The sequence below is a fragment of the Mustela erminea genome, chromosome 11 (genome assembly GCF_009829155.1).
Source record: "Mustela erminea isolate mMusErm1 chromosome 11, mMusErm1.Pri, whole genome shotgun sequence".
NCBI lineage: Eukaryota > Metazoa > Chordata > Mammalia > Carnivora > Mustelidae > Mustela > Mustela erminea.
The window spans coordinates 97,117,103-97,144,962 of NC_045624.1; the positions used below are offsets into that span (position 1 = coordinate 97,117,103).

A 27,860-nucleotide genomic window follows, 5' to 3' on the forward strand; every position below is an offset into this window, starting at 1 on the left:
CCTCCAGGTGCCCCAAGGCAGTTGTCTCTTCCCATATTCTACAACCTGGGCTCCAAAGAAGAGAGGCACATGCACACGGTCGGTCACACAAACACCACGACCAAGGCACAGAAACTGCGGACACCCGGCGGCCTTCCCTTAGACGCTGACGGAGGCGGACTGCGGGCACCAAACATGGTGCTTCATCCCGTGTCCGCTCCAGAGAGCCGCGCTGCTAGATCAAAGCATCGGAGGGGCACGGGAGGAAAGTAAGACCATGGGGCTTCCCGTAAAACCCCCATTTTACTATGAGTCCTTCCTGCTTCTGTAATCGGAAAGGAAGGTGGGACCAGGTACCAGCCTTCTGCTCTGCCTCTCGCATCCTCGTTAAGAGCAGGAGCCACGTGGAGCAGAGCCCAGGCCACGTGTGAGCCAGCGCCCACCACTGTGTGGCCTGGAGAAGGTCCAGGGTCCCTCATCACCCATTAGCTGGGGGTGAGATGGGGCCACCTAAGTAAAGGGCACAGCCGGCCTGACACGGGATTAGGTTACGACCCTCACCGGCCTATGCACTCTGACCTTCGACATTCTGGCTTTAGGCAACATGCACACTGACCGTCATGGCCGGACAGGGGCCGGCCCAGGTGAAAACAGAAGGATGTCTGTCCTGGCCCCACAGACTCTGAGAGAGAACAGCTCTGGTCTCATGGACAAGGCGAGACCCACCCCCACCCCCCAAAAAGGAAAAAGCGATGAAGGCGCCTCTTTCAAAACCATCACAGGAAGTCCTAACTCCGACTACAGGAAGATGCGCCACATCGAAACACCTATTTTTTTTTCTTTTTTTACAAACTCTTGCTTTCTTACATAAAAAAGGTCTAAACGGTTCTCTGCCACCTAGGTGACGCTAAAAATTCTCCCAACTCCGACGTCCTAGAGGTCTCCACACGTAATAACCTCCTTCACGTGAGACTCGGCTTTTCGTTCGTCATGACCGTCATAAATGGTCGACATTCTTGAATGTCTAATGGTAAAATGGAATTTTACAACTGTTCCGCTGGAAAAAGGAAGAGGTTTGTGTCTACACAGGCCACACGAGTGCCACGCTACCAGGGTCAGGATAAATAACCACCAAGAGTTTCTCCTCCGAAGTTTGCAATTGGCAGGATGTGCCACTCTGAGAGCAGCGCCTCCCCCCACTGGTCCTACACATGGCAGCAGCCGCGGCAGCAAGGACGTCCCGAGGAGTCATCTGCGGGCATCAGGTCACCCGTGGACGCAGCAGGACCAAGAAGGCGCAGCTCTGGAACGCCACCCGTGTCTCTGTCCGCTGCCCCGTCCCGGGGACCGAGGCTGCTGCTGCTGCCCACGCGGAAGCCTGGAGCGCGGACACGGAGCCGCCCAGTCCCCCCGGGCTCGCCGTCACCGTCTCGCCGCACGTCATTACCGTCATTACAGGCCTCCACCCTCTCTAACTGTGACTGTGACTCAGAGAAAAATGAATCCTCCTTTACCTCGGAGTGCTCTGTGGCAGCCCGCCGGCCCGGCAACCCCCTCAGGAACTGCGTCACCAGGCTCCCCTGCCCCAAGAAAGAACGGGAAATCTCTCTTGAAGACAGGTGACAGGTGTGGCCCTCAGATCGCACCCAGGAACCCCACGGGAGCTCTGCCCCGTGCAGAGAAGAGGGCCGTTGCCTGGGAACCTCGGGACAGCCTCCAGAGGAAGAACACGGTGGTGAGTTCCCGGTTCCTTTCACTTCACACAGATTCCCGGACAGAGCACAGCACAAGTCTCCAACCGGAAACCACCAGCAGACCTGCACAAGACACGCTTCCGGAAAGCCTGCCCCCCAACATACATACACCCCATACAAAGGATAGGGGTAGAAAACAGTTCTAACAAAACGAAAAGCCTTGTCCACAACAGCCACCCTACTCTACCCAACAGCACTGGAAGAACCTGCCCCCCTACCCCAGTCTCAGCAGGGCACACGGGGGCTCATTTTTCACACCACCCCCATCCAGCCCTTGACTTGGCAGTGGGGGGTGGGGTCCCACTCAGATCCCCCGGAACAGTGTCTGCTGGCCAAACAGGAAGTGACCTTCTGTGTCCCACCCAGCGGAAACAGGACAACTGACCCCTCGCCGGAGTATGGCCTGGGGGGCCCCGGGGGGAGCTCTGCCTCCACTTGCCCCCAGCATCATAAAGGGAACAAGGAGGGAGAGGTGGGCTGCGTCAGCATCTCTGCCCCTCACCCCTGCCTCCCGTGCCAACAGGGTCTGGTGGGAGCGGAGTGACCCCCGACAAGGGACGAGGCATGCGTGTACACCCTCCACTCCCCGACCCTGTTCCCAGGGGGCCCAGAGGCAAGTGGAATTTCCCCTGCACTCGGCTGCAAGGAGGCAGTGCTCTGAGAAGGTGTGGATGTCCCCCTGAACTGAGACAAGGCTGTCCTCAGGTGACAGTGGCCAGGCCCAGCAGGCAGGGGCCACACAGCCCCACACAGACCAGGAGCAACGCCTCCACGGGGAAAACCCGCCACGGCGATGAAGCAGGATCGTGACGCTCACCCTAAACCCCAGATGCCCAGAGTACCACCGAAGTTCACCCGTCACTGCAAGAACAAGATCCCTCGTGACCAGAACAGGAGAAAACAGCCACAGATGCCCACGGTGACAGGAGTCGGTTGGAACCAGCATGGGTTTCAGAGCAGCCGTCATAAGAAAGTCTCTCAAACGAGGACGGACTCTCCTGCCACAGAAGAGAGCTGGAGAGCTGCATCTCCATGGGACCCGCAAGCCGGGCGCACCGGGCTCTCTTTCTTGCTTCCAGCTGAGACCACGAGCTGTCAGTTCCTTCCATCAGGGAGCCAGGTGCCGAGACCCAGCACTGCCCACAAGGCCATCCATGGTGACCAGAAGCCAGGATTACCAGCAGCCGACGGGGGCAAAGGTCCGGGGCTGCGCGACGCGTGCATGGCAAGGGAGAGGGAGTCGCGCTCCGTGTGAGGCAGAAATGAAACAACGCGGGCACTCCATGGGACGACACAAAAAAGTCTGCCAAAAGAACTTTAAGGATGGTTCCAGCTCGGAGCGGGCGGCAGAAGCACAGTGAACAAGGGAAAAGAACAAGAGCGTGCAGGAAGAGAGCAGCGTGCGCAGACGCGTGTGGTTCTAGAAGCCAGGAGGAGGGAGCAGGCCGGAGAGGAAGACGCCACAGCGTGCGTGCCAGTCCCCTCGAGTCTCTCTGCACGAACACTGGCCTCAAGCGACAGCAGGACTGGGACTCTCTGCCCTCAGAAAGAGGAAGACAGAAGTCGCTCCATTTGTAGCTTGGCCCTGAGAAGGTCTGGCAGTCAGTCATACTGTAGATGGGGAGGAAGCACCCGTCAGCACTGCTGGGCAGAAGAATGGCTCCCGCCTCCGCAGGGCCCGGTCTTGCTAAACAGGTCACACCAGCCAGCAGTAACTAGCCCTCCTCTCGCTGAGTCCCCAGGGTCGGAGGCCCAGAGACGTGTCCCCTGCGGTGCACAGGGGACCAAGTGGGAGCCCCAAGGCTGGGGCGGGCCCACCTCTGCTGCCAGGCGAGAGCACACTCCAGGAGGAGCCCCACAGACGGGGCAAGACCGTAGACATGGGGCCTAGGGATGCGACGCCCTGACCCAAGTCAACCACCCCTACAAACTCTCCAATGAGAGCAACACAAGCAACAAAAACTGGGGCCAGGGGGCGGCCAAGCTGTAGGCCCACCGGAGCCTCCGAGGATCAAGAGTGGGAGCACAGACATCGGGCAACGTAAGCCCCTCGGTACCTTTCCCTGTCTCCCATGACGACCCCAAAACAAACAGGGTTCTTGGGACGCAGTGACAGTGAAGAACAGAGGGAGGGCGGCCCTAACGCCCAACAGATCTCCCCGCACTGTCGCTCACAGCCCACAACCCTGTCCCTCCGGGATCCCCACGGCGGGCTCACCTATACCCAGATGCTGGGTGCCCTGGTCAGAGTCACCACCCACAGTGAAGCCTGTAATTTACTAATCTCCCTGTTGGCCACTAAATGGTCCCTCTCAGACCATCTTATGTGGTGTTTCAGCATCTTCCTAAAATAAACCCCCCCGGGGACAGGGCTCCAACTCACAGATCAAAGACAAATGAGTTCTTAAGGGATTATCTTGCTTCTAGGACATGTTCCACATGTGCCAGGGCTGTGGCCAGCCCGAGGGCCCAGAGCCCCCAGCACCTCACCTAGCACAGCCTCTGGTAACCAAACATGGGCTCTCTGCAACTTACCAAATGAGCAGAAAATGTCAGGAAATGAGAACTGATCCAATGTTTTCCATCAAACGTGTTACACGCCACATTCAAGTTAGCAGAGCCTAACTCGGGTCAGATTGGTTCTCTTTGATGCCGGGGACGGTGGAGGACGCCATGGAGCCATCCGTGCACGTGGCGAGGCTGGCACTGCCTTGCAGAGGACACACACTAGACCTCCCAGCAGAATGGCCTCTTGCACAGCCGGCAGACCTGCACCTCCCCCGCTCCCCTGCTACCTCTGTGTCACAGGTAAGTGCAGTTTTTAAATCATCTGTCTGGGACTAAGGATGCAGTGTGAGGCCAGGGATAATACAAACTGGCTTTTAGGGGTGTCTGGAGGGCTCAGTCAGTGAAGCGTCTGCCTTCGGCTCAGGTCATGATCTCAGGGTCCTGGGATCGAGTCCCGCATAGGGCTCTCTGCTCAGTGGGGAGTCTGCCCCTTGCTTGTGCTCACCTGCTCTTTCTCTCTCAAATAAGTAAATAAAATCTTAAAATCAAAAACAAAAACTGGCTTTAAAAAAATCTAAGAGTTTCTACCTTGGCCTCGTCCCTGGAGAAGCCCATTATGGGAGCTGTCAGTACCACGGGGAGACACGAAGGCACCCATCCACCATCCAGCCATCCCCCCAGGCCCAAGGGGCTCTGGGGCCCCACAAGCATCAGTGGGACCGACACCTGCTGCGGGAGAGGACATCAAATGATGGTTCAGGCTAAGGAAGGGCTTTGCAGCTCAAGTGTTTTTGGAAACACCCTCCCGGGAGCAACCTTCAGGGAGCCACCCCTTAGTCACGACACCCACTGACCTCTGTAGGCAGTCTGTCACCCACCCGGGGATGGATGGCCCCAGACCCAGCTCCCCACTCCCGGAGGACAGACGCGGCATGCCCTACACCGTGCTTTCCACACCGGAGGACCCCAAGCCTAAGCGCCATAGAGAATTAGATTTCAAGCCCCTGACAGGAGGATCAGCTGTGAAACGAGACTTGGTTTCATTGTGTGCCTGAGCCAAGAGGTCCTGGGGAGGCTCTCGGCACCAGGGGCTCACGGCTTTGAAGAAGAGCCATGTTTGGGGCGCCTGGGTGGTTCAGTGGGTTAAAGCCTCTGCCTTCGGCTCGGGTCATGATCCCAGGGTCCTGGCATTGAGCCCCGCATCGGGCTCTCTGCTCCTCAGAGAGCCTGCTTCCAGCCCCCCTGCTTGCCTCTCTGCCTACTTGTGATCTCTGTCTGTCAGATAAATAAATAAAATGTATAAAAAAAAAAAAAAAGAAGAAGAAGAAGAGCCGTGCTCAAATGCTAACAGGGAAAGGCAAGGACCTGAGGTGAAGGCTGGTCTGACAATTGAGGGAGTGGGGACAGGAGAGACCAGGGACGCTTCCTGGGTTTTCCTGGATGTGCATCTCGGGCACTGTGATGACCCGCCAGAGACCCCCAGGGAAGCTCAGCACCGCACGTAAGAACCCCCAGGTCCCGGCTAAAGGACAGAGGCAGCGGGAAGGCGCACAGGGGTCCAGCGGATGGCTGCCTCCAGGTGGGAGCATCGGCCGGCCCCCTCTCCCCCGCCCCGACACCCTCCTTCTGCACCCCACCCCCCGGAACTTCAGGAACTACTTGGCCCCCCAGGAGAGCGAAAACAGGGCCAAGACAAGCAGCAGGTGTCCAGCACCAAAGGGACAGAGCCGTAATCAGCCACGACCCACTTCCTCTCTATCTCATTCACTGAAGACTGAGGGCGCTGGTCCTACAGGAAGGCAGGAGAAGCTCGAGGAGGTCACGGTTCACGGGAGCGGGACAGGGGGCAGGAGCAGGAGAAGCTACAGCTGTTCCCAACCGTGTGGGGGACGTCTTCTCTGCGAGGGCTCACAGGGGACAAAAAAAACCTCACACCCCAGAATAAAAAGTCAGTTGCCATGCTAGCTATCCAGAGAAAAAGAAATGCAAGCCTGTACCCTCGCAGCCCGGAACAGGACATGTAAATGTCGTTTACCACCTCACATGAGGCCGATGCTCCAGGGAGCTGTGAAAAACAATCCCGATTAACCGAAGAATTGAAGCCCTTCTGTTCTGCGCCGTACAGTTCAGGAGTCCGTGGTCAAGGAAAGAGACCATCTGAAGTAGGCAAGCTGGACAGAAAGGCCAGCACCCCTGTCCCAAGGGCTGTGGAGCCCAGTTCCTCGGCCCGGGGTCCCCTCGGTTAGGGGCCAAATCCACATGCGCCCACGCGGAAGCCCTAAGCTCGAGCTGCAGAACGTTCTGTCTTCGGAGAAGGGTCTTCAATGGGGTGATTAAGGTCAAATGAGGTGAGAGGTGGGCTGTCATCCACGAGGACTCCTGTCCTTCTAAGAAAAAGCGATGAGGACACAGGCGCACACAGAAGGCAGGCCACGCTCAGGGAAGGGAGAAGGCAGCCGCCCCCGTGCCAAGGAGAAAGGCCAAAGCCACCTTCCATAGAGGAACCATCTCCGCTCACCCTTGATGTCGGCCTCCCGACCTCCAGTGCTGAGCCAAAACACACGTCTGCTGTTCACACCGCCCAGGCTGTGCTATTACCTACAGCAGCACGAGCTGAAGGACACTCTCTCCCTCACCCACCGTCCTCCCTGGGAGTAGAGGCTCGAGCAGGAGCGTTTGCTGGAAGACTGCTCTGGCCTCGGTTCCCCCACTAAGACACCCACAGGGGGCATGAGTAGATCCCCACACCCCCGCCAACTGGGACTGGAGGAAGGGTCCGTGCCAGTCTCTGAGGGCTCACATGCATGTCTCAGGACAGCCCAGGCGGTACCCCGACCCCTCCTGATAGAACACGAAGAGGGGCCTGGAGAGGGGGAGGCACGCGCACTGGACACAAAGGGTGGCCCGCGGAGCCCGACGAGGCCCAGAGAGGACGGGTCTCGGGCCACCCACCTCGGCCCAGTGAGTGAAGGCGGGGAGAGGGGCCAGGGAGAGGCAGGTACAGAGACTCCCTGCAGAAACCCAGAATAAAGGAGCCACTGTTACGCCCCGGCCTGCGATGGCAAGTGCTTACTGACCTCGCCTTATCAATATTTAACAGTCGATCCTCCTCCTAAGACGGATCTGTGCGTACCGGTGAAACACCCAACGGACCTCACCTGTCAGGGGCTTGCCCAGGCTTGGGTGGTTTGGCAGCTGCTGCAGCTCGACAGAGAGGACCCAGGTGAGACCCCGCTGCCGGTCACGGTCACGGTCACGGCCACGGTCACGACCACGGTCACGGTCACGGCGCCCACGCTGCCCACGGCGCCCTGCTCCGGCTCAGCATGATGCTCCACTCCAAAGCTGAAAGTCAAAGAGGCCGTCACTGAGCGCGTGGAACTTGGGGGGACGTGCATCTTATGCTCTGCACCCAAGACTAAAATCTTTTAAAACAGACACACAGGATATTTTTTTCAAGAAGATTTAATTTAAAAAATTCTTCAAAGAGCAGAACGAGAAAGAAGTCCAGGAGGAGTAGGCTTCTAGTTGCCATGTCAACGGACTGCAGAGACAGATGCCTGCGGAGACCAGAGCCGGGAGAAGGGAGAGGGGCAGCTCTGGGTCCCAGGCCTCCGTCTGCACATCCTCCCCCTCCAGCCCAGGAAAAGCATGTGCCCCCAAGGCGGGCGGGGCAGGGAATGCACAGACCTTTGCCCTCCCGCAAGGTCAAGTTCACCCATAATTCATGCTTTGAGCCCCGATCAAAGCCCACATCCTTCCCAGGCTCCTCTCCCAAGCGACAACCCTCAGCCCATGCCACAGAGACCCTCCTCCATCTCAGCCCAGGCACCACCCCGCGGGGCAGACAGGCTCCACTGGGCACCATGCATGTGCCTTGCACAGGAGGGGCAGAAGCAGGTGCGTCTGCCCTTTGAATCCTGGTTACTGGCTTTGATTCCCTCCACAAGTCATCTTTCCTGAGGGATGAGCAGGAGGACTGTTCTAGGATCCCGGGACAGTGTCAGGACCAAGACTAACCCCAGCCCGGATGGGGGGCAGTGTTCAGCCACTGGGGCGCTCCCCGACCCTGGCTCCTATGCAGGCAGTGCGCGGAGGGCCCACGTCCCCGAGGACGGTGATCCATCACTCAGAACGCCACTGACTCTTCACAGGTCACATGCAACACACTCCCCTGGGGACTCCGTGGGGCGATCGGCACAGAGCAAGCCTGAGGCCAGAGGCGTCTTCATCACCGCCGCTCCCTCTGTGCTTGGCAGGGATGAGATCCCTAAAGTAACCCTCCCTGATCACTCCAAGTGCAGACAAATCCTGCATCTCTGACCTGCTATGGAAGAAGTCAGAGATCTAGAACACAGTGGGGAAGGATCCGGCACGGGGACCGGAGAGCCCTGTAGCTCCTGACGCTCCCCCGTCTCAGCAGGTGACATCTGGGCGAGATACTGAGTGAGCCTCTGAGTCCCAAAAATCAGCACCACAACGGTACTCCACCTAGAGCTTTTATGAGGGAGAAATGAGCCAGGCTGTAAAGATACTGACCCAACGTTCAGTAAACGTTAAAGGAATAAGAGATATCATGAACCAGGACGGGTCCCACAGTTGCCCCACGATGAGGGGTCAAATACGCTGGCCACCTGCACACTAGGAAGCCTGCCGGTGTTCAGACGGGACGCTGATCTTCTGAGGAGGGAAAGGGGGACACAGGATACACGATTACGCGCATGATCAACACTGAAGGTCACCTGTCGATGCGAAGGCGTTGTATAGTAAAGGGCCCCTTGCTCTTACTCTCAAAGAATCCACAAGTCTGAATGGGTTAGAGCAATTACACCCACTGCAACGTCTCTTAGCTCTAGTAGCTAAGTGACCACAAATTTCAAAAAAAAAGTGTGTGATCAAACATAGGCTTGGGAGATTTGCCTTACTTTGTAACAGACAACATAAATTCATCTGTCACTGGAGAAAAAGGACAGGCAGCTGCTTGTCGAGCACATCGCCATTAACCATTTAAGCTCATGACTCATTGACGCCGTGAACCATGAACTCATCAAGCTCACTAACCATTTCTGTCTATTTTTAAGAAAGTGAATGTTGAACGTCCCGGCAGAGGGCCCAAAGACAGGCTGAGTTCTGACCGCGGTGAACCGGCAGAGCTGAGATGGTCCTCCTCAAGGTCAGGACCAAGCAAGGGCCACAGAGCACATGCCACCAGCAAACCTCCAGGCACCATGAGCCATGGCCCGTCCGCACCCAACACCAGGGGAGCCACTACCAGGTCCGTGATATTAAGCACAGTTACCGACACTCTGCACCCTTCGCCCATGGGTCAAACAGCGCGTCTCCTGCCCACTCCCCACCAGACACAATGTGAACCTGAAATCCTACGTCTGTGAACTTGGGTGAAAAACCAACGTCCTAACCGACTCCCAATGCATATCAGAAACAAAGGACCCCCAATCCCTGTGTAGTATCTGTGGTATCTTCCAAAACGTCCAGACACCCAACAAATCCCACCTTTCATGATGAGGACATTCAGTGGGAGCAACCACACGGCTCTGGGAGAGTCTAGGCCTTGGTAAAAGGGGACAGAACGCTTTTCATTTAAAAAAACTTAAATTCAATAGCTTCCAGATAGCAGAGTCCGTTTGTGACAGCAAACGGAGAACGAGAGATTGAGAAATGGATCAATGGAATGGAACCTAAGGAAAAGTCATTATATAATGTCAGAAGGCAAGTGCCGGAACCTGAAGGCAGCCTAAAAGAGAAGCAAAATTACACGGAAATGCCGGAGCTCACACAGCTTTAAGTGGGTCTGCCTGCAGGCGGGACACGCCATTCCAGAAATGTCACAATGACCTCGGCTGCACCCAGATGCCAACACCGTCCTTTGGAACCATCCAGCACACCAGAAGCATTCAGCAACAATGCAGGAGGGCAGTCGTGGCCGGCGTCCAGAAGGGCCCTCCCTCCATGGCCCGTCCACCAGCGACCCTCAGGGGCTCCCACAGGGATGGCAAGTTGGCCCAGGTCAGGGAATCCCACCCAACTGGCCACCATCCCAGAAGTCACCCCGACTTAATAAAAACGTACGCCTGGGCCCAGACAGGGATCTCAACTCCACGGTCAAGCAGAACCAAGGATCCTCCAGTCCTCACCGTGGGGCTTCCAGGAGCGGGCCATTGAGCAAGCTCGAAGACCGGTTATCCGAGGCCTCCCCGACTGGACCTGCAGCAAGACAGGCTACCGACTGCAAAGAGGCAGGACCTTCCCCTAAAGCCAAAGTCAGAGGAACAGCAAGGGACAGGGTAAATGCACATGCCCACTGATGCAGTGACTGCACGGAGAATGGGTACATGCGCACACACACACGTTTTAGCTCCATCCCAACAGCAGAAGCACAGCCCTACGTAAACCAGAGAAGTTGCAGCCTGCCCCAGACATGGAAGAGCCCCGGATTCATGGAAACAGGCAAAGTTCCCAACGGGAAGAGGACACCTCGCAGAGATCCGATACCCTTCAAAGCAATCAATTGAGAAATGAAAGTTAGTTTTGTAAATGAGATGGGGCTATCAACCTAAACGCATGAAATCGAGTGCAATCAGTCACAAGTCTGCGGTTGGTGCACACTAAGGGAGAGCTGCCCTCCTCTCACAGTAAATTATAAAGCAAAAATCGTCAAAATAGTGTGGTACGAGCACAGAGCTACAAGCAAGAGCGTTCATCCGAAAGGGGCTGGCCAACAGGAATGTTTGGGTTTGCAGCATGTGCTCTAGGAAGGCCGTGTCCTAATCATCAGGCTTCCACACCCTGGCACACAGGATCCATGGGGCTGAAACTCTGGGGTCGACCAGCTTTCCCTGACTGTCCTGCTGATGCCACCAGGGATGAAGGGGATGGCCGTGTTGCCCACAAATAGCAATGACCATCACCCTGATTAACAACCTGCCTAGGTCACACGCCTCGCCAGATGCTCCACCACCCACCACAGAAGAGGTTTTTGAGGATTAAACTGAAACAAGTAAATGCAGAGAAGACACATAACAGAATGTAAAAATGAATGCTTCTTGCTTACGGACAAGGAAACGCCATCAATCCTTCAAAGCAGAACTGTTTCTCGGGATGAAGAAACCAAGGCTGGGGTACAGTGAGCACCTCCCAAGGTCCCAGAGCGAAGAGAGGAGAGAGCCAGGACTGAATCATCAGGCATCTGAATCTGCCCCACGTGTTTTATTATTTCGTTGATGAGCAGAACTTGTAGGATAAGAAGAGAATAGAAAAATCATGCACTCATTTGTCTTCATTTTTGTTCTTTCCGATCATATTGTTTGGAGCATATTTTATCATTTTCTTTCAGAGGAGGAAAAAAAGAAAGATTTAAAAGAAGAGCCTGAAATTCGAAGCACAGAGGATAACGGGGGGAACCTCCCCTGCTTGTCAGGGGTCTGCAGGTCAGAGACGGAGCATAAAAGAGGGAATGCTCTGGAGCTCATGAAAGCATCTACCAGAAACGTCCAACCACCAAAAGGCTGACATAACGAGGAGGAACCAGTAACCTTGCCCTTACAATGAGGGACAGCAAGCCCAGATGACAGCAGGGGCCACCCCGTGTGATACACCCCTAGATGACACCGCAAGGTACGAAACAGAAACCAAGCGTGAAAGTTGTCTAGAAAAAGCTAAGAAGCTGGCGTTATTTCCAGAGGAAATACAGGACCACCAGCTAAGGCCAAGCTCCTGTCAGCATCTGATAAATCAGATCCCAGCGCGACCCACACGCCCTCAGTCTTTCTGGGAAACAACACCCAGACAGTGACAAAAAAATAAAGCAGTCTTATTCTTAGAAGCAACAGAAATAATGTACTTAAGAAGTATATATGTATCTGAGGAAAACCCAGAAACTTTGGCGAAGAACCCACCAGAAATCCGAAAGAAGGTGCCTGGCGCAAACACGGCTGTTCCTGGGAAGGGCAGCCCTCCCCTCGCTGCTACTGGCTCAGGTAATGGGGGAGCAGGTGCACTCCTGGCCGACACCCCAGGTCTGTCTGCCGGGACCCGGCTTGCCTGCAGATGGGTGGACAGGCCGGGACAGACACAGAAGTCGGCAGAACGGAACAGGATCTGGGTGAGCCGAGCCACCAAGGAAGAACGAAAAGAAAGATCCGGGGTTAGGGGCCAGCGGCGCTCAGAAAAACACAGGCGGATCCTCACCCCCACCATCCCCACAGACGAACGACTCAATCATCATGAAACACGGTAAGAGAAGGCACGGAAGAAGACACGACGAACTCTGGGCAAGGAACACCTTCCGAAGATTCTCGCCCGGAAGCCAGGAAGGAAAATCCACCTCCTTCCCAGCCCCAGGCCCTCTCTACAAAACCAAAGGACCAGCAAAAAGCCTGGGGAGAAAAAAATAACTGGAAGCAGTGAAAATGCGCCTGTCCCTCTCCCCGTCCCTGTCCCCGTCCCTGGCTTGGCACGACCCACCTCCACCAGCAGCGCAGCTGCTCGGCTACGGGAGCTGGAGCAGGAGAAATCCACCCACCACCTTCCTCCCCTCTCCTCTCTCACACCAGCCTCAACCCCCGCTGCACTGGCGTCCCCTCTCAAGCCGGCTGCAGATGCGTGGGGACACCCAACAGCCACCAGGCCTGACCCTGGAGCCCCGCCTCCCCTCCGACCCACAGCTCCCCTCACCCACCAGCCTCCTCCAGGTGCTCAGGCACGGCCCTCCCCAGGGATGTCCTCCCCTGCCTTCCACGCAGACACCCAGACCCTGCTCCAGCCCTGCTCCTCTCGGCCGGGCCCGCTGGCCCGCAGACATCCTGCAGTGCTGTGGGCAAAATGATATCAATCCCGAAAGGCGCTTCTCACAGCACTGGCCAAAGGCGGAGATCAAGGAGGAAAAGGAGCGGGGGGGGGGGGGGGGGGGGCGACAAACGTGCAGGTCCATGAATTCACCTGAGTTCGTGGCAGAAAAGGACCCAGGAGGACACAGACCAACCATGACCGGGAAGAAGGCCAATCGGACAGCTTGGGGGGCACAGCTGAGACCTTCACCCTATCCCACAGACTCTCGGTCTGAATGTTCGCAAGAGGGAACAGGAATCACATAATCTTAGAGCTGATCTTCCTAGTAAAAAGTGCTTTTGTCAAGTTTCAGACCAGCGTTCCAGCTGCTTCTCCCCCCACCAGCCCTCACCCCCAAAACCCCACCTGAGTCCCTCGTGACGCTCAAGCATGGTCTCCTTCCCTCGCCCGTGGCTTGCTCTGCCCGCTCCCCTTTCTAGGGATTCCAGAGAAATCACAGCTCTCCACGGAAAACAATGAGGCTATTAAGTGCTGCAGAGAAGTCACAAGAACGGGAGAACAGCCCAGAAGCTTCTAGAAATACAGCCCAGAAGCTTCTAGAAATGCAAAGAACTCTGCCCCTCGATTTTGTTTTGTTCTCCTTCTCTCGTTTCTCCGCATTTTCTTTCGTCCCTCAGGAAGTCAGGGGAAAACAATGACAAGGACAACAAGATAAAGAGGAAAGTAAAGTGAAGACCACGTTCAGGTGGAGAAACTTGGCTACGGGATTTTGAGCAATGATGAGTGAGGGAGGCACCACCAACCACAGGACAATGTCGAGTGAGGGAGGCACCAGCGACCACAGGGGAAGATTTTGTCCCTCGTCACAGAGGAAACTGGTGGGAAACAGAGTCAGTCTCGTGTCGATGCCCATCTGCCCGGAGAATAGCCCTATTAACAGGGCACAGCCCAAGGTCCCATGCCCCCCACCTGCAGGACGGTAGTTACATAGGAAAGACAGTCGCCTCTTCGTCTGCATCACTCCACACACCCGTAAGGAACGACTGCGGGCTCCAGGTGCGGGGGATAGAGTACTACAAACACGTGTGAGGAGACGTGCTCCTTTTGTGAGGGGAACTGAGATTCCGGTATGGACAAGGGAGATGCGGCGGCTCTTACCAGCCGAGACACTGGCCCAGCAGCCGGGCCTAGTGAACACGACCCAGGGGCGCCTGCGTGGCTCGGTGGGTTAAGCCACTGCCTTCGGCTCAGGTCGTGATCTCAGGGTCCTGGGATCGAGTCCCGCATTGGGCTCTGTGCTCAGCGGGGAGCCTGCTTCCTCCTCTCTCTCTCTCTCTCCCTTGCCTCTCTGCCTACCTGTGATCTCTCTCTGTCGAATAAATAAAATCTTTAAAAAAAAAAAATCTAATCACCTTCCAGTGCTTCTATCAAATCTAGCAGTACGGCTCTGCCACGAGTTTTCGTGACCTCCTTGTACTTAGCCCTTCTCAAGCCCTGCTTAGCCCTTCCAGCAGCTACTCCCCCCACCCCTCCCCCTCCATCCTGCCCTCCCTCTCCTCTTCCCCCCTCCCTCCCCCTTCTCTCCCTCCCCCTCCCCCTCCCATCTACTCTCCCCTCCCCTCTTCCTCCCACCTTCCACCCTCCCTCTCCCTCCCCTTCTTACCTCCTCTTCCCCCTCCTTGTAAACCCAGTGAGGAGGTGCCCCCTGCAAACCAGTTAGGGAACCCTCACAGCACAGGCACAGGGAATCCACCAGCGCCAGGTCTTGGCCCCATCTTCCAGAAGGGTGAGAAGCACGCCCAAGCTCATGAAGGAAGCCTCCAGGCTGTGCTATTCCATGAGGGCAGACCCGACCCGAGCAGACTAGGACAAGGGGGGACACACCGACTGTCCAGCCCTCCTCCCTGATGAGCATGGGCAACTACAGAGCCATCTGGAAGAAGGTCCCTAACCTTGTTTCTTGGGGACATCGAGGCAGGACACAGGCACGTGGCCAAGGCTTGGTCCACACCCCACAAGGAAAACATGGGAAGAAAAGCAGCCTGTGGCCTGCGGGGCCAAGCACTGCTTTTATCCGCCCTGCAAAAACGGCAGGAGCATGTTGAAACACGTCCCAAGTGAACTTGGATGTTCACTAGAACGTGAACGTTCTACTAGACACCCAGGGGCCCAGCTGGGGACAATCCCAGAGGGGAACAGCCCCTACAGCTGACTTCCCTAAGGAATCCCAGCTATTCACTCATTGACCCAAGAGCAGGTCCTCCCTCTGTCTAGGCAAGTTGGCTCCCTGGACAGAGGCAAAGGGAAAGAGACAAAGCAGAGCCCTACCCACGTCAGAGGAGCAGAAACCCACCCCAGGGGCCACTGGGGCGGCTGCTGTCCCCAGCGAACCGTGCTGAACAGAGTCCGCCGCTGAGAGGGAGAGTGCACCTCGAGACATCCAGTGTTCTTCAAGCAAATAGAGTCTCAGGGACAAGGCGGGGTATTCCCCTGGAAGGCCAATCCAGAGCTCAGCACCCCCGCACCGAACCCCACACTGCATGCGCCAGTATTCAATGTTCCTCTCCCTGGTGATCTGAGCTATTAAAACAGTCACCACGGAGGAACTTCAAAAGGTGTCCTATAGGGGCTCCTGGATGGCTCAGTCAGTTAAGCATCTGACTCTTGGTTTTGGCTCAGGTCCTGATCTCAGAGTCGTGGGATCGAGCCCTGTGACAGGCTCCATGGTCAGTGGCGAGTCTGCTCCAGATCTTCTTTCTCCCCCGCCCCTCCCCCTTCTTGTACTCTCTCTCTAAAGTGAATCTTCAGGGGCGCCTGGGTGGCTCAGTGGGTTAAAGCCTCTGCCTTAGGCTCGGGTCATGATCTCAGGGTCCTGGGATCGAGCCCCGAATCGGGCTCTCTGCTCAGCAGGGAGCCTGCTTCCTCCTCTCTCTCTGCCTACCTCTCTGCCAATTTGTGATCTCTGTCAAATAAATAAATAAAATCTTTAAAATAAATCTTCAAAAAGAAAAAAGGAGAAGGGAGGGTCTCCTCTAAGAATTACTGATGTTTATCTAAATCGTTTGAGAATTCCATTACCTTCCACGACTGTGATGCATGCTAAATGCCCAGAGAGGAGGGAGCTATGGGACCCCACAGGAGGAAAGTGGCCGTCAAGACTCGCAGAGCAATCTACCCTTCATTGTGACCAATGCCACCTGCGTCAGCCACTGAAACACTTTCCCTTCGCCAAGAGATCTCGAATTCCTCACACCCCTAGCCTCCCGTTCACATTTTCCAGGCTGACCAGTGCTCAACACCCCAGATACTCTCTATGGCTTGTCATGCGTCACCTGCGTGGTGTAATCAACAAATATTTGGTCCTTGTCCCAGTTCCTGGCTCACGGCTCCCATAACTCCCGGAACCTCCTGAGTGATGAGTGTCTCGTAGGCCAATGAACCAGGTGGCTGGGACCCCTCGGTACCTTTGGGATGGGAGCCAGATGGTCACCAGAAAGACCAGGCACGTTAGGATGTGGAAATGTCCCCGCCTTCATGACCTCCAGGGAAGGGACGGGGGCTGGAAACTGAGGGGACCTCCAGAGAAGGGATGGGGGCGAGAGACTGAGCTAACCACAAATGGCCAGCAAGCTGATGAACCACGTCCACCTAATGAAACCCCCACAAAACCCCTAAAGTAAAGGGTTCAGGGAGCTTCCAGGTGGGGGAGCGCTTTGGGGTGATGGGAGCCCCTGGGGAGAACATGGAAGCTCCATGTTCCCCCTTCCCCTATACCTTGCTCTCTGCATTTCCCCCATCTGGCCATTCCTGAGTTGCAGCCTTTATAACAAACCTACAAACATAAATAAACTGCCTTCCTGAATTCCATGAGCCAGTCGAGCAAACTACCCCAGGGGGGCACCCCCAGTTCATACTCATCTGGTTGGAAGTACTGGGGCCTGGGACTTCAGCAGGCATCTGAAGTGGGGGCCCCTTTCTGGTGCAGTCTCGAGCCCTAAAGCCCATCGTGGTTGGGGGATTAGCGTCAGAACCGCACAGAATTACAGGACCCCTCCCCCCACTGCTGCCGTCTGGAGATCTGGGGAGCATCGGAAGCGTGGTGAGTAAAGTGTATGCTGACACAGAAAGACAGGTCCCAGAGCCAAGACCACTTCACCCTCTGCTCATAGTCTGTCTGTCCGTACACCGAGCTCCAGGCCAGCTTTCCCCGCCCCAACCCCAAGGATCCGATTCTGAGCGCTGGCTGAGGCTTCGGGGCCCCAGGCCTTTTGTGGGCAGCTCAGCCAGGCCAGAGGAGGGACGGGGCCGGGTCGTGGGGCCCCTCTCCCCTCTCAGCTTACCTTCTGTGCCTCAGGTACAAAGGGCCGGTCTCACTCCTGTCCCAAAGCACTCTGGGGGGCGTTCAGCCTGACACCTGTCTCAGATGCCTCTGCAGACACTGGAGTTGCCAGTGGGGAAACAGGACAGTGGCCGGGAACTCGGCCCTGCAATCTGGGTGGCCAGCAGGAACAGATGCACGGCACAGGCTCAGCAAATAGCAGTCACCGAACTGCCCCACATCTCACAGCCCCGGAATCGAGCTAGGCAGAGCATCTATCCACGTCCCACCCCAAGCTGACCCCTCAGTGAATGCAGCTCAAGGGGGCACCAGCATCTCCCACGGTATGTGTACTGCAGCTCCAGAATGGATACGAATATGCCGGAAGACTGAAGACCCGGGCTCCCCCCTCATCTGGTGCTCAACAACCCTGGGCCCAGTGTCTTCGGGGCATCCCTGAGCTAGAGAGGACACAAGAGACACAGAGGTGAGTCCACAGGGCCCTCGCCAAGGACAGGGTGCTGCAGGGCCAGCTCAGGACAGACCCCAGTATCCCAGCAGCCCGGCCGTGCCCACACCCACACCCACACCTCCGCCCGCAGTAGCCTCTCCCGGGAGCCCCAGCCTTGACCGACTTCACGTGCCAAGGGCAACATCAAAATCACCTTCAGACTAACACAGGGCCTCACCCCAACCCCAAGAGCATGCTGGGGTGTCCCAGAGGCCACAGGACATGTGACAGGATGCAGAAGCAGGTTTGAGAACCCGTCCGCCTTCTATTAAGCCGGATCTTACAGGATTTACAAAATGGACAATGACCACACTCTCATTACTTTTTTTTTTTTTTAAAGATTTTTATTTATTTATTTGATAGACAGAGAGAGATCACAAGTAGGCAGAGAGGCAGGCAGAGAGAGAGGGGGGAAGCAGGCTCCCCGCTGAGCAGAGAGCCCGATGCAGGGCTCAATCCCAGGACCCCGAGATCATGACCCGAGCTGAAGGCAGAGGTTTAAACCACTGAGCCACCCAGGCGCCCCTCTCATTACAATTTTATTTGAAAACACAGCTCCACGTTTTTAAGACAGAGTCCTTATGTTTACATATAACAGACTTCTTCTTCTTTTTATGCAGGAATAAATATTTTGGAAATGTGTCTTTGTTTCTGCAACAGCAAAAATCAATCGGCATGGTCACAAAAACACAAGCTCTGGAGGGTTGCCACCTTTTTTTTTTTTAAAGATTTCATTTATTTATTTGACATATCACAAGTAGGCACAGAGGCAGGCAGAAAGGGGGAGTTTACAGGCTCCCTACTGAGCAGAGAGCCCGATGTGGGGCTCGATCCCAGGACCCTGAGATCATGACCTGAGCTGAAGGCAGACTCTTAACCCACTGAGCCACCCAGGTGCCCCAGGGCTGCCAGTTTTAAGGGTGTGAAGTGGTCCCGGGAGCAAACCTGTGAGGCCTGCATTGTCCACAGACTGAGCAGCCCCGAGGCTTGGGGCAGGGTCCCCGGAACAGTGACCTCTCCCAGCACCCAGGACTTGGATGGCCCCCAGGACAGGCTGCACCACCACCAGCCACGTTCACACAGAAAACCAAGGCCCTTAGAGACTCGGTGAATCAGGAGAGATTTCACGAACAAGGATACTGGGTTTCAGAACGGTTCACCTGAGATAGGGCCACGAAAATAAATGGGGGCACTCCATTCCAGGGCTGGGCAGATCCGCGGGGGGCGCCCGAGGAGGGCCATCACCGCTGAAGAGTAACTGCCCAACTGTGCTCCCTGTCCTTCGGGATTCCTGCAAGACGCAGAGCTGGAAGCATTCAGAACATCCTTTCCTACCTCCGGTACAAGCCACCAAATACAGACAGTCAGCAAATGTCACACATCCAGTATTTCCAGTTTTCTAGCAGAGTTCTGCAGGAAGGCCAGTCTTCCCGTGGACGGTGCACTGCGGACACCAGAGTGTGACCCTCTGTCCTCCACCTCTCCTGGGAGAAACTTGGGTCTGAGCTTGATGGGGCACCCAGGGCACATGCTCATATCTCCACCCAGACATGTTCTCTGTAATGCTGGTCCCAGCTGCTCCCCTTCTTAGGTTTAAACGGTCCGACATGGGAGACCAGAGCTTGCAGCCGGAGGGGACACGCTGTGGGGGACAGGGAGGGACACAGTGTCTCCTGGGGCAGACAGCGCCGCCCTACTCTTGCCCGCTGCAGGATTACCTCCCAGGACTGAGCTCAAGCTTAAGAGGAGAGAGGATCTATTTCTGACCTGAGCACTTGAGACTGGCTTGGCTAAATGGGGCGAGGATCTTCAGAATGCCTGTTATTTCTATCCCTAAGGACGCACTCCTGTGCAAGACCACCGCGCTCACCAGCGCAGGCCCAAACGGACCCTGAGAGGCACCTAAGAAGTCAAATGAATTCAAGTGGCACGTGTGTGCCCAAATTTGGCACCAGAAGGAACAGAGGCTAAGTGAGACCTCCACGCAGACATACATCCATTCAGGTGACCACCTCCACCTTCTTAAGCGTCCAAGGACCTCGAACATCATGAGAAATAAAAAAGGAGTACGACTGTGCGAGGCCTGGTACCAGACCAGTTCCCTGCCTCCAGAAGGCCGCTCCAAACCCAAGGCCTTGGCGAGGAAGGGGCCAGCACACCTGAGAGCAAAGACAGTTATGATGTGACAGCACAGGGCTAAATAGTATCACCTGTGTTCCCAAACCCCCCAACGGCTTCCAGACCCCAGGACTGACAAGAACCCAGGATCTTTCCTGAAAACTCCCCCAGGGAAAGGAAATTAAATGTTTGCTGAAGACCAACTATGGGCCAGAACTGTGAAATGAATTTGCCTTTGATATGTAAAATGCGGAGAGTGGGAAGCCTGGGTGGCTCTGTTCCTTACTGGTCTGCCTTTGGGGCGCCTCCTGTGGCCCTGCTTCTCCCTCTCCCTCTGCTCATGTGCTCACAGCAAAAAAAAAAAAAAAGGCCAAAATCATAAAAAATAAATAAAATGCTAAGAGCACAGAAGCAACATACATGAATGAAGTCCTTCCTCTCACCAGCACACCCCCAATCATTCAAGCAGGTGGGCCTTCGTGGGAGCACACTACCCCTCACTTCTCCATTCTCAGGGAATTAAAGAACCTGGGACATGGGATCCAACGCTCTGTGAGGACAAGCCTAACCCTTCCACCCGCTCATGCCCCCCTGACCCTGAACGAGGCCTGGGACCGGAAGGGCTCCCCCCTCCCCACCCATTCTCCCTGCTTGCAAGGGTGGTCCTGAGAGTCAAAGACAGGGTCAGAGGCAAGTCCCGTAAGCTCGGTGCCAGGCCAAGGAAGGAAGGAATCCACACCCCCCACCCTTCTCAAACAGCAGCAGGACGCCTCATGCCAGCGGTTTCTGGAGTCAGCTAGGAAATGCAGGCACCTCTCTACTATCCAGCACGGCAACCCCAAGATATACTATCAAGGGAACCGTAACGACCAATGCATGTTTCAGTGTTTCGTAAAGGTTCTCCTAAACATAACTTATTCCACAAATGTCCACACCAAAGCAGCCTTCCTTAAAACATTAGTTACAAGAAAGGATTCTAGAGACACAAAGGACAGCAAGCTGTAAGATGCACCCTCCCTGCCCACGCACACGAATACTGGCAAAGTGGCCACTATCAGTAATTACATGCAAATAAACGAAACCCTCAAGAGGCAGAGACTGGCAGGATGGAAAAAAATAAAGACACAAAATCCAACAATACGCGGTTTCCAGGAGACTCCCTTTAGAACAAAAGACACAATCCGGTTCCAAGTGAAGAGATGGGAGAAGATTATTTCGTGTCACCGGTGACCAAAAGAGAGCTGGGAGGGCTATACCTCCGTCGGCCAAAACACACCTTAAGTGAAAATTCCTAGAAAGACGAAGAAGGACATTCTATACTGAGAATAGGGTCAATTCATCAAAAAGATTCAACTGGGGCTCCTGGGTGGCTCGGTCGGTTAAGTGTCTGCCTTCAAATCAGGTCGGGAGCTCAGGGTCCTGGGATCGAGGCCTGTGTTGGGCTCCCTGCTCCGTCTGGAACCTGCCTCTCCCTCTCCTGCTCCCCCTGCCTGCTGCTCCCCCTGCCTGTGTGCTCTCCTGCTCTCTGTCAAATGAGTCAATAAAATCTAAAAAAAAAAAAAAAAAAAAAGATTTAACAATTAAAAACATATATACACCAAAATCAGAGCCCCCAAATTTATGGGGTAACTGGCATCAGAACTGAAGGGAAACAGTCCTTCTACAGTAACGGTCGGAGACGTGAATATTCCACTTTTGGTCATGGACAGAACAGCCAGGCAGAAGCTCAAGAAGGAAAAAGAGGACACCGCGGGGTCACCCCACCCGACGTCACAGATGCTGCCCACGCTCTACCCGACCACAGCAGCACCCACACTGCTCTCAAGGGCACACATGCACAACGGCCCCGACTGTAGACCTCACCCGTTGGGCCACGAAAGGGGTCCAACCAAATGTAAATGGACTGAAGTCATAGAAGTTTCTTTTCTCCTCACAACAGAATGAAACAAGAGAGCCACAGAAGTAAAAAAAAAAAAATCAAAAACACGTGGAAATTAGCACATCCTCTAACCACCAGTGGATCAAAGATGAAGTCATGACAGAAGTTCTAAAACATCGTGAGGCAAAGGCAAACAACAACACAACATACAAAAACTCAAAAGATGCTCAAAAGCGCTAAGAAGGCACTTAGAAGCGCTAAGGCGGCACATAGCTGCTCATGGTTCCATTACAGAAGAAAGATCTCAAATCCCGCACCCAAGTTCGTGCCTTACAAAACTAGAACAGGGGTGCCTGGGGGGCTCAGTCAGTTGAGCATCTGACTCGTGATCTCAGCTCAGGTGTTGATCTCAGGGTCCTGAGTTCAAGCCCCCCACTGGGCTCCACGGTGGGCACATGACCTACTTAACAACAACAGAAACAAAGCTGGAACAAACTGAACGGAACACTGACGAAGGAAAGAAAAGCGTAAAGGTTGGAGCAACGATGAATACAACCCAGAACAGAAAAGCAACAGAGAAAAATCAGTAAAAGCAAAAGCTGTTTCTCTGAAAAGCTCAACTGAATGGACAGACCACTAGTTGAGACTGACTTAAGGAAAAAAGAGCGCACTCAAGATTATTATAATCGGAAACGAAGGCGGGCACACTACGGTTTTACAGAAATAAAAAGGACGAGAGAGAACTATCAACAACTCTGTGCCAACGGATGGGTAAGACAGGTGCAACGGACAGATTCCTAGAAAACCACCATCTACCCCAAACAGCGCCATGAAAAACGAGAAAGTCTAAACAGATCTGGAACAGGCAAGGAGATTGTCAGTAACCAAAGAAAAGCCCTGGATTGGACGGCTTCACTGGAGACCAGCGTGGCTGATGAACGCGGATGCAAAGTCCTCAACAAAACGCAACAGGAGTAAACCGACTTCAGTGGTGGATGGAAGGATGACCCACCTGACCAGTGCGATTTATGCAAGGAATACAGAGAAAGTTCAACCTACAAAAACCACTCGAGAGAACACACCATGTTCATGGAATAAAGGGAAAAAACCGACATGATCATCTCACTTGATGAAGGAAAAGCACTTGACAAAATTCACCAGCCTGTCATGATACAAGCACTCGATGAACTAGGAAGAGAAGATGTCTTGGTCCGTTCAGGCTACTAGGACGAACTGCCACACAGTGCACAGTTTATAACCAACAGAAATAAACGGCTCACTGTTCCAAAAGCTGGAAATTCAGCTTTCGAGGGAGGGCTCTGTTCCAGGTCACAGACTTTTCCTGTACCTTCACAAGCCAGGAGTTAGAGAGCTCTGTAGGATCTCCTTTACAAAAGCACTAATCCCGTTCCTGAGGGCTCCACTCTCATGCCCTAATCACCTCCCAAAGGCCCCCACCTACTAGGATTTCAACATATAAATTTGGGGAGGACACCAAACATCCAGACCAGAGCAGAAGGGAACTCTAACCACAATACAGTTTATCGCATAAGAAAAAATCCCCAATTACCAGCATCCTCAAAGGCATAAGAGTGAAAGCTTTCCCTCTAAGATCAAGTCAAGGAAGGGGCACCTGCGTGGCCCAGTCAGTTAGGCATCTGCCTTGCACTCAGGTCATCATCTCAGGGTCCTGGGATCCAGCCCCTGGTCGGGGACCTTGCTCGGGAAGGAGCCTGCTTCTCCCTCCCCCGTCTGCCCCTCCCTACTTGCGCGCGCTCTCTCGCTCTCTCTAAAATAAATAAAATCTTAAAAAAAAAAAAAAAAGGGGGCTGCTTTTGTCATCTCTACTCAACATAGTACTGAAAGCTCTAGCCAGAGCAATTAGGCAAGAAAAATAAATACATGGTATCCAAACTGAAAAGAAAAACTAAAGTTATCTCTATTCCCAGATGATGTGACTTTACATGCAAAAAAACGCTAAAGACTGCACATACATAAAACTACTAGATTGAAATAACAAATTCATCAGGATATTAAAATAAACAATTATATTTCTATATAAAATGAACGATCTGAAATGAAATTTAAGAAAATAATTCCATTTACAGAACAATAATTAGGAATAAATTTAACCAAAGGTGAAAATCTTATAATACTCAAGTCTATATAATGTTGTTGTAAGAATACAAAGTCTAATACTGAAGTCTATAAAATGTTGTTGTAAGAATACAAAGAAGACCCAGGGGCTCCTGGGTGGCTCAGTCATTTAAGCACCTGCCCTCTGCTCAGGTCATGATCCCAGGTCCTGGGATTGAGCCCCCCATCGGGCTCCCTGCTCAGTGAGGAGTCTCCTTCTCCCTCTCTCTCTGCCCTCGCCCCCCGTACTCATGCTCTCTCTCTCACTCACTCACTCTTTCAAATAATTAAATAAAAATCTTAAAAAACAAACAAACAAAAACAACAACAACAACAAAGAAGACGTAAATAAGATAATATACCTCGTGTTCATGGACTGGAAGACTTGACAGTACTAAGTCAAAACAGCCCACAGACACAACGCTGTCCCCATCGAAGGCCCGCCAGCACTTCTGCAGAAATATAAAGAATCAGAAAATACCACGTATCAACGAGGACACGGAGAAACTGGAACGCTGGTCCACTGCTGATGTGGACACGAAGTGATGCAGCCACTACGGAAAACTGCACAGCAATTCCTCAGAAACACTACAAACAGGATCATCATAACATCCTACAATTCTACATCTAGGCATGCACCCAAAAAAAAAAAAAAACAAAAAAAATTGAAAGCAGGGACTCCGACAGGTACTTTTTACTGCTGCTTGTAAAAGCATGGTTCACCATAATCAAAAGGTTAAGAAGAGCCCGAATTTCCCACCCGCAGCTGAACTAAAAAACAGAAGATGGAGGCTACCCTAGGAAAGGATATTGTTCAGCCATAAAAAGGAATGAAGTGCCAACAGCTCCCACCACATGGGCCAGTCTCGATGAAAGCAGCTAGGCCGAAAACCACAGGCCAGAGGATCCCACTCCTAGAAATGTCCCCAACAGTGAAACCCACAGAGGCCGGAAAGAGGCCAGTGGGTGCCGAGTGGTGGCGGGGGCGATGGAATGAGAGTAATAACCAGGGATTGGAGGCTTCCCTGTGAGGTCTCGCTCAGGTCTAGAATTGACTGGTGGCTCGGGGCACCTAAGGGGCTCGGTGGGCTGAGCGATCAAGTGTTGATTTCGGCTCGGGTCAGGATCTCAGGGTCACAGGATCGAGCCCCACAACGGGCTCCACACTCCATGTAGAGCCTGCTTGGGGTTCTCTCTCCCACACTCCCTGCTCACATTCTAAATTTAAAAGTAAAATAAAATAAAACCTTAATAAAATAAAATAAAATCTTAAAAAAATAATAAAATGAAATGAAATAAAATAGGTGCTGGTTGGACATACCTGTGAGTTTGTAACTGGGTACGATGTATAGTACATATGTCTACACACACACACACACACACACACACACGAACAGCACAAATCTGCGAATATACTCATTGTGACCAACTCGTACACTTCAAATTTAATTGGGAGAACTGTGTGGTACGTGAATGACATCTCTATTGCCCTGGGACGCCATCAGCCCAAAAAGGTCCCGTGCCCCCACATGTGGAACCAGCATAATCTATCCTCCCCTTAAAGAGATACACTGAATTTTCTGCAAGTTCTGCCACAGGAAAATAGCTTTATCCACCCTGACATCTCCAAGCACATCTGGCCAAGGAATTATTAGCTCTGCGGCATCTCCCAGCCCTCGGGAAAACACGAAGCCGCCCTAAGTCGCCACAAGCACCGGGCGTCGCTTGATAAAGGCTGACAAAGGAACGACCACCAAAGCCCGTTGGGGTCCGTCAACGCCTGTCCTGAGCAATGAGGGGAGGCAAGAAGACAAACATTCGATGGGGTCCACGGTCCCAGGAAGGCTTCCGGTGGTGGAACTTCTCAAAGGGTGGAACGAAGAAGAATGGGTGCCCGGAGTGCCGCCCACCACACAGGACAGACTCCCAGGGGAGAAAGGGAAGCGGCTCTCAGGTCGCCACCCCAACCGGGACTGACAACTCCCCCCTTCCCTCCAACAAGGCAGAGCGCAGACTGGCAGGAGGCTGGGGGCGGGGGTCTCCTGGGGACACCGGCCGGGGGTCGCTCCCCAGGGCTTGGGGCCCCCAGGTTTACAAGCTCAGTGGGATGCAAATCCCGCACTCCTGGGACGAAGACAGGAAGGCTTCCAGAGCCTGCAAGATTCCGAAGGCTTCAAACTCTGAAGTTTTCTTCATCAGAAGCAAAAGAGACACCACCTAATATAACCCACGGACTCCACGTGAATGTCAAAGGGGGACTCCAGGCAAGTATCTAAAGTCCGGATGCACGGACAAGCACCATTTACAATCACGGAGGGCTAAGGGCTGAAAACTGTCTGGCAGAATAACTAGATTAAGTAACAGCGTGAGGAGTTAAGAGCTCTCGCAGGGTCAAGCAGCCTTCTTGGAGATGTTCAGAGAGGAAACCACAGACAGAATGGAACACACGCATGAAGACCTCAGCACACAATGCATGGCTGCAGCCAGAGCACGCACAGGCCGGGGAGCCGGGCGGACACGCAGGACCTTGGCTGCAACCTGGACTTACTGAGCTGGTAGTGGCCTGGTCATGGGATCCCAGGGCTGCTCACGTGCCCATTCCAGTTTAAGGACTGTTTTTAGCCCCTGTTAACCCCGAAGCTGTGTCAGTACAGACCACTGCCAGCTCCCTCCAGGAAAACAAGTGAAAACTCCACTGGGATGGCTCCTTCAGCGCTGAGCCAGCCCTCAGCCACGCCACGCCACCCCTCTGCTCAGTGTCCCTTCCTCCAAGGACGTCACGGTGCTCAGCAGGAGCGTGGTAGCAGCAGGCAGAGGGGACACACTGGTTCCTCCAACACCTGACCAGTGAGTGACTCCCAGGGTCTGTGTGAAAACCCACCCGCGTACTCCTGAAGCCCATGTCCCAGCTGAGCGCTGAGCAGGTGCTGAGAGCATCCAGTCCTCGGCAGCGAAGGAAGGCAAATAACCAGAGCTGAGGCACCAGCACCATCCTGCAAAGACGTCAACCACGATGACAACAAAGGGGAACAGTGGGGACCTCGAGGTCCCATCCATGCACTCAGGGCTGCCTTCCCTCCCTGACGTCAGACTAGAGCCAGGAGCACCTGGAGCCCAGCGTCCCACAGACCCGGAAAGTTCGGCAGAGCCATGAACTCCCTGCCCAAGGAGACAGAGGACAAAAGGCAAGGGGGAAGCAAACAGGTTCAGTGCACACCTGCTGTCCCCATAACTGGAGTTCCTGCTCCCCGTGTCCCTCTAATCCAGCCCCTACCAGCCTAGGGAGGAACAAAACCCACGTCACCCAGGAGGAAGGAAGAGGAACAGTTCTCCTGAACCCGTCTGAGTAAGGCTTCATGGAAAGGGTTCAGGTACTTGGAACGTTCCGGATGGGCTAGGGCTTTGTGAGTCATTTCCACCCCTGTGAATTGGATGAACAGGAGTAAATACGGTGCATCATGTTGATTTTGGATGTAACGTGTGGCCATGTCAACTGCCGGGCGTGCTTCCGCGGCCCGCGTGCGTGGGGCTGGGTGAGCCCTGGAACGGGCCGTTTTTTGTTAAGTCTGATGTAAAACAAAGAAACAAAAAGAGCCTCACCACAGCCTCCTGTCCCATGTTCTCCCAGAGCCCCCCAGGTTCCACAGGGCTCAGACTGCCCTACCACCGCCCCTCACTCTGCCCTTGACCTTCTGATTAGGCAATAATGCTGGCAGGTGGGAGCTGCCAAGTTTCTGACCCAACTGGTGGTTCCAAGCCCAGAACACAGAGCTCCTGAGCTGGGGTGACTTCTGAACCCAGCATCCCTGCCGGAGCTGTAGGCTGCTTTACAGAGACGTGGGATTCCAG

The 27,860-nt window shown here is 54.2% G+C and overlaps 1 protein-coding gene across 4 annotated transcripts in view; it reads right to left on the reverse strand.

Moving 5' to 3' along the window:
- The window catches only part of GRB10 (growth factor receptor bound protein 10), a 172,857-nt gene that overhangs the window by 132,961 nt on the left and 12,036 nt on the right, over nt 1-27,860 (reverse strand). For 2 of the 4 annotated variants that reach the window (XM_032305457.1, XM_032305454.1), the window contains exon 2: nt 7,400-7,586. The exons of 1 other annotated variant lie outside the window; for it this stretch is intronic. The gene's annotated coding sequence lies outside the window, so the exon portion shown is untranslated. One more of the 4 variants, XM_032305456.1, reaches the window with a different exon arrangement.